A 6,907-nucleotide genomic window follows, 5' to 3' on the forward strand; every position below is an offset into this window, starting at 1 on the left:
AACAGAATATGTTAACATTAAAGCTTTTAACATATCCCACCCTCAAGGGGTGGTCCCCTCAGTCAATACCCTCCTACTTCCTGCAACCATATCTCAGTTTCAATGTCTAGCTTGTCAGGAGTGGCTGGCTCTCTCTGTGCTGGGGCTTTGTGCCCCAGACTCTTTCTTCTTTTTTGAATTTTTGTTTGAGTTTTCTCTCCACCTTTACTTAGCTGTTCTTTTTGTCAGCGTTAGTTAGTTCTTCGGATGAAGAGGATCATGCGGGCTGGGTCTCGGGCTGATCCCCCTGGTCGCAGGTCGTGGGTCAGTGGCTTCCCAGCCTGCCATCGAGCGTTCAGCCAGGTAACGCTCCTGGCACAGTGAACGACCCATCCCTGTTCGGTGCAGGGATGATTGGTGAGGTGGCTACCTCACTGGACGCTGTGCGGTTTCTTAACCCCCATTCTGTGCGTCTTGTATGCGACTCTCCCTGCCTCATGTGCAGCGGCTTGTTCGCCTGTGCGGGTCCCCCACGCCACTGTGAGGTAAGTGTATCTATGTGGGGACCTGTCTGTCTGGGGGGGGTGTCAGTCTGGGACTGTGTAACCTGCCTCTATTCACACTGTTTGTCTCCCTATCTCTCGGCTGCATGCTGTGGGCTGCAAGGGGGGGGGGGAGCTGTGTGACACTGTGTGTGTCAGCCTTGTCAGTGTGAGAAGCTGTGTGCTGTGGGGCATGTTTTGTGGCATGTTTGGGCATTATACAGCGATCGCTGCGGCGATCTGACATGTTTTTTTATACATGGATGACATGTGTGCATTACAGTACTGTGGCGCGGCGGTTTCGGCGCCAAACGGCGCCATTTTGCCTACACTCGCTCCGGCCGCATGTTCTACATGCATGGCAGCCATTTTCTTGTAGCCTCCCATAGGCTTTCATAGGGCGCCCTGGCAGCATCACTTCCTCTTCTCCAGGAACACCGATCGAGGCAGCAGCAGCGGCGAGGGTCTCCTCAGGTTATATCCTTCCTATCCATTGCCTGTGTCAGTTTTATTGTCCCTGTGGGGGTCTCATTGTGCTTGTGTGTGGTGCGGTGGGCTGCGCTCGCCGCGCTTGTTAAAGGGGCAGTTAACCCTTTATTATCCGGCATTTGTTATAGGGGCAATGGATTCTCAGGAGGGCAAATTTCCTACCGCCTTGGTGGAAAGCCAGGGGACCGCTGTTTCCCCCCCAGGGGGGGATTTAGCCACTATTGTGGCTGGCCTTGCTGCTCAGGTGCAGATGCTGGTGGCTGCTCAATCTACTAAAAGACCCAGAGTTGCTCTTTCCTCTGATTCTGAGGGTGAAGGTGATGGGGCTGTTATGGCGGGGGCCTCCTTATCGGGGTCCCGCTCCTCCCTGGATCTAGTGGGGTCCGAGGTGGAGGCTGAAGTTGAAGGGGTTGATAATTCTCCCCCTAGCTCGCCTGAAGAGCTTGCAATCATGGATGAATTGATTGCTTCCATAAAGCAAACACTGCATTTGCAGGATGAAGTGTGTCCCCCCGCTGCCTTGGCGGCTTATGGGACGCAGAGAAAACGCAGGACGCCGCAGGTTTTTCCCTGCAATGATGATTTTCAGCGCGCTGTTAAGGAACAATGGCGCAATCTGCGCAAACCTTTTGCTGTACCAAGTAGGTTCAAGCTGCGTTATCCTTTCTCGCCTTCCACTGATTAAAGGTGGTGTGTGCCACCCCCAGTGGATCACGCAATTGCGTGGTCGGTGGACCAGTCTTCACGTAAGACCTTAGCCAATCTGCCTTATGATGGGTCTCGCCTTTTTGGGGAGTCCTTGGATGTGTTGATTAAGGGGATCACCGGAGGTAAGAGCACTCTCTTGCCCCATTTCCCCAAGGCTAAGGGGGCTTCTGGGAAGAAGCATGCTAATTTTCGGCCCCCTCAGGGGTCCTTTCGTGCCTTTCGGTCGCACTACAAGGGAAAACCGTTCAAAGGTCAAGGCTCTCAGAAGAAGCCCTGGTCTGGGAAACAGAAGTCCGGTCAATCCGGATCCGCAGCCCATAACAGTGCGGCCTGAAGGGGCGCCCTCACCCAGTTTTGGGGTGGGGGGACGCTTGCTCGGTTTTCTTCAGCCCTGGTTGGCCCGCGTGCGGGACAGATGGGTTCAGGAGATCGTTCGATCTGGTTACAAGATCGAGTTTCTCTCTCGGCCGGAGAGCAGATTTTTTCCCTCAAATCTTCAACTGTCTCTGGAGCGTTTACGGGACCTGCACCTGGCGGTGCGGGACCTGAGGGCTCAGGGAGTGGTAGTTCCGGTGCCTTATCGGGACAGATTTCGGGGGTTTTATTCCAATCTGTTCACCGTGCCCAGAAAGGAGGGCAAGGTTCGTCCAATTCTGGACTTGGAGGCTCTGAACCGCTCTGTGCGGGTTCGCAAGTTCCGCATGGAATCCCTGCGGTGGCTGCCCTGGTTCCGGGGGAATTCATGGCCTCCATCGATTTGAAGGATGCGTATCTTCACATCCCCATTTTGGAGGGTCACCGGAGGTACCTTCGATTTGCCATTGCGGAGGATCACTACCAGTTCGTGGCGTTGCCTTTTGGTCTCGCCTCGGCTCCGCGGGTCTTCACCAAGGTGCTTGCACCGGTTCTGGCATTATTGAGGGCCCAGGGCATTTCTGTCCTGGGGTATCTGGACGACATTCTGGTTCGGTCTGCGACCAGCCAGGGTCTGGAGGAGGACCTGTCTGTCACGATGCAAACTCTGCAGGAGTTTGGTTGGACGATACATTTTCCAAAGTCGACACTGAGTCCGTCGGTTCGTCTTCCCTACCTGGGAATGATTCTGGACTCGGTGCAGGCGAAGGTCTTCCTGCCGGAAGACAAACTCGGAACTCTTCAGGAGGAAGTCAGGTCCCTCAGGGACGTTCCGCACTCGTCTCTGCGGACGTGCATGAGATGTCTGGGATTGATGGTCTCGGCCTTCGAGGCGATTCCCTTCGCCCAGTTTCACACGCGGGGTCTCCAGGCGGAGATCCTGTCCATGTGGGACGGGCGACCTCAATCTCTGGATCTTCAAATCTCGTTGAGTCATCGCACCAGAAGAGACCTTCTGTGGTGGCTCCAGTCCCCGTTGGTATCCGGGGGCAAGTCGTTTCGTCCTATCTCGTGGACTGTAATCACCACGGATGCCAGCCTGTCGGGCTGGGGTGGTGTTCTGGGCGTTCTGTCCGCCCAGGGGACTTGGTCGGAGGGGGAGTCCTCCCTTCCGATCAACATTCTGGAATTGCGTGCGATAAATCTCTGTCTTCATCGCTGGACGGACCGGCTGCAGGGCTGCCCGGTTCGGGTGCAGACGGACAATGCCACGGCGGTGGCCTACATCAACCACCAAGGGGGCACCAGGAGTGCCCGAGCGGCTCGAGAAGTGGCCGACATTCTGTCTTGGGCTGAGACTCATGTCCCGGCGATAACGGCGGTCCACATTCCGGGGGTGGAGAACTGGCAGGCGGACTATCTGAGTCGCCAGACCCTGGATCAGGGGGAATGGTCTCTCCACCCGGCTGTCTTCCAGACGTTGTGCGCGAAGTGGGGTCTTCCAGATGTGGACCTGTTCGCGTCTCGTCTCAACAACAAGGTGAGAAGGTTCGTAGCAAGGACGCGCGACCCTCGGGCAGACGCGTCGGACGCGTTAGTGGCCCCGTGGCATCAGTACAGGCTGATGTACGCATTTCCACCAATTCAGTTGCTGTCCAGGTTCCTTCGCAGGTTACACTCGGAACGCAGCACGGTGATTCTTGTGGCACCGGACTGGCCTCGCCGGTCCTGGTACGCAGACCTCGTGAATCTGGCGGTCGACGCCCCGTGGCGTCTGCCTCTTCGAGAAGATCTCCTGTCTCAAGGACCGATATACCATCCTGCTTTACAGTCGCTGGCTTTGACGGCCTGGCTGTTGAGACCGAGGTCCTGAAGGAGAAGGGTCTCTCCCAAGATGTCGTTCATACCTTGATCAACGCGAGGAAGTCTTCCTCGGGGAAGGTTTATTACCGTACTTGGAAGGCCTATTTTGCCTGGTGTGAGTCCAGGGGGTTTTCAACCCGCACGTACTCGGTTTCCCGAGTGCTGTCCTTCCTTCAAACGGGTGTCGATCAGCGTTTGGCGCTGGCTACGATAAAGGGTCAGGTGTCTGCGCTGGCCGTTCTGTTTCAACGTCCCGTGGCTTCCAACTCCTTGGTTGGCACTTTCGTTCAGGGAGTGCGGCATCTGGTTCCTCCTAGGAGGGATCCTCTGCCCCCTTGGGACTTGAATCTCGTTCTATCTGTGTTACAACGTGCTCCTTTTGAACAGATCAGGGAAATCTTGTTGTCTATGTTGTCCAAAAAGGTCGCCTTTTTGGTTGCGATCACTTCGGCTCGCAGAGTGTCGGAGCTGGCGGCTTTGTCCTGCAAGTCTCCGTATCTGGTTGTTCATTTGGATAAGGTGGTCTTGCGACCTAATCCTTCTTTTCTTCCGAAGCGAGTTTCGGAATTCCATCTTAATGAGGATATTGTCTTGCCTTCGCTGTGCGCGAAGCCTAAACATCCAAAGGAGGTGCGATTACATTCTTTGGATGTTGTTCGGGCGATAAGGGTTTACCTTAAATCGACTGAGTCTTTTCGAAAGACGGACTACTTGTTTGTTCTTCCAGAGGGTCCTCGGAAGGGCATGGCGGCGTCGGCCTCTACCATCGCCAAATGGATCAGGCAGACCATTGAACAGGCCTATGCTTTGCAGGGGAAGGTTCCCCCTGTGCCTGTGAAGGCGCACTCTACTAGATCTCTGAGTACGTCTTGGGCCTGTCGTCATGGGGCTTCTGTAGCCCAGGTGTGTAAGGCGGCGACTTGGTCGACCGTGCACACTTTCACAAAATTCTACAAAGTAGATGTTCAGGCATCGGCGGATGCTTCCTTTGGCCGCAAGGTTCTTAGTGCGGCAATTCCCTAGGGTCCCTTGTTGGGGACCTCTGGCTGTTGGGATAAGTTTTTTATCCCCTGGTTATTTGTCTTTTCCTGGGTTGTTGCTCCTGTTGAGCACTTGTTTTTCCTGTTGCCCCGCTGGTTTCCTTCCTTTGGTAAGGTTCCTTTCTTTGATGCGGAGACTGCGTTGCCTTTCGGCGCGGATGCGTTTCCCACCCCTCATGTTTGCACTGCTTTGGGACGTCCCCATATGTGACGAATATGAAGAGGCGGCGACTGTCGGAGGACGTAAGAGAAAACGGAATTTTTGTAAAATCTTACCTGTAAAATTCCTTTCTCTGAGTCCTCCGACAGTCGCCGCCCCCGCCCCTCTTTTGGGGTTTGGTTGTATACTCTACTGCTATTCCACTGAAACTGAGATATGGTTGCAGGAAGTAGGAGGGTATTGACTGAGGGGACCACCCCTTGAGGGTGGGATATGTTAAAAGCTTTAATGTTAACATATTCTGTTGCCTAGCTACTCCTTCGGAGAAAAGTCTAATACCCATATGTGACGAATATGAAGAGGCGGCGACTGTCGGAGGACTCAGAGAAAGGAATTTTACTGGTAAGATTTTACAAAAATTCCGTTTTTCGCAAAGACTCTGGAGAATAAAATGCCGGTAATTTCAATATTTTATGTCAAACGGTAGTTGCGCTTTCAAGCGCAATTTTTTGGGAAAAAATACACTTCACTGAATTTAAAAAAAGTTAAACAACGGAAAATTGATATCAAATACTTACCGTAATTTTCCTTTCCTGATGGACTCCATGGCAGCATACGTTCGGGTAGGCCCCGCCTCCTCTCCTACCTCATAGGACCCCACTCCCATAAATCTTTGCTCCCTTTCAGCATCCGTGTTCTGTAACTAGCCTACTCAGGAATTGGGAGGGGACTCCTGCTGCCATGGAGTCCATCAGGAAAGGAAAATTACGGTAAGTATTTGATATCAATTTTCCGTTTTCCTGACAGACTCCATGGCAGCATACGTTCGGGAAATAACTCGCTATACACTCCCGGGTGGGAAGATGCTGAATAAAGAAAATTTTAATTGGCACCGTCAACTGACAGGACTTGAACGCCAAAATTAACAGAGGATAATGCAGCAGGTTCAACACAATAATGGGAAAGAAAAGTGTTGATAGATGACCAGGAGGCTGCCCTGCAGATCACATCAGGCGCAACGTGTTTAGAGACTGCCCAAGACGTAGCGATGCTTCTGGTAGAATGAGCCGTAATCGCCTCTGGAGGAGCCAAGCCCTTTGCTCTATACGCCTATTGGATAGCCTGGACAATCCACGGAGCCACCGCTCTAGAAGTGGCACGCATTCCTCTCTTTTTCCCATGGAGGAGAACAAAAAGGAAATCCAATTGGCGGAAGGAGGATGTGGACTCCAAATATTGACTCAAAGTGTTGCCCACATCTAGAGGATGGACTGGAGATTCCTCATCGGTTCTGAAGGTGGGAAGAACTATCTCAGAATTTTCATGGAAGACAGAGGTTACTTTAGGGTTTGACCCTAGCATAGGGATTAGGACCACTCTGTCCTGAAAGAAGGTCAGAAAAGGCTCTTTGCAACCTAGATTATGTACCTCAGAGACCCTTTTAGCAGAGGTAATAGCCACCAAAAACACTGTCTTCAGCGTAAGCTCCTTGATTGACATGGAAGCAACATCCGCAGAAGTAAAGAAGTTCAAAACTAATGGGAGATCCCATTTTGGAAATTTCGGCTTTCTCTAAAGCCTGAGCCTGACTGCGCCTTTAAAAAAACTGTTGGACCAGTTGATGCCTTGCTCACGGAATTCCGGTGAAGGCTGAAATGGCAGAGACTTGCACCCGGAGAGAACTAATCGAAAGAGAGAGATCCAGACCAGACTGCAAGAAACTCAGGACTTGCTGAATAGTAGGTGTGTCTGCTGGAACCGACCTCTGGGCT

The sequence above is a fragment of the Pelophylax lessonae genome (assembly GCF_965119305.1).
Source record: "Pelophylax lessonae genome assembly, chromosome: 6".
NCBI lineage: Eukaryota > Metazoa > Chordata > Amphibia > Anura > Ranidae > Pelophylax > Pelophylax lessonae.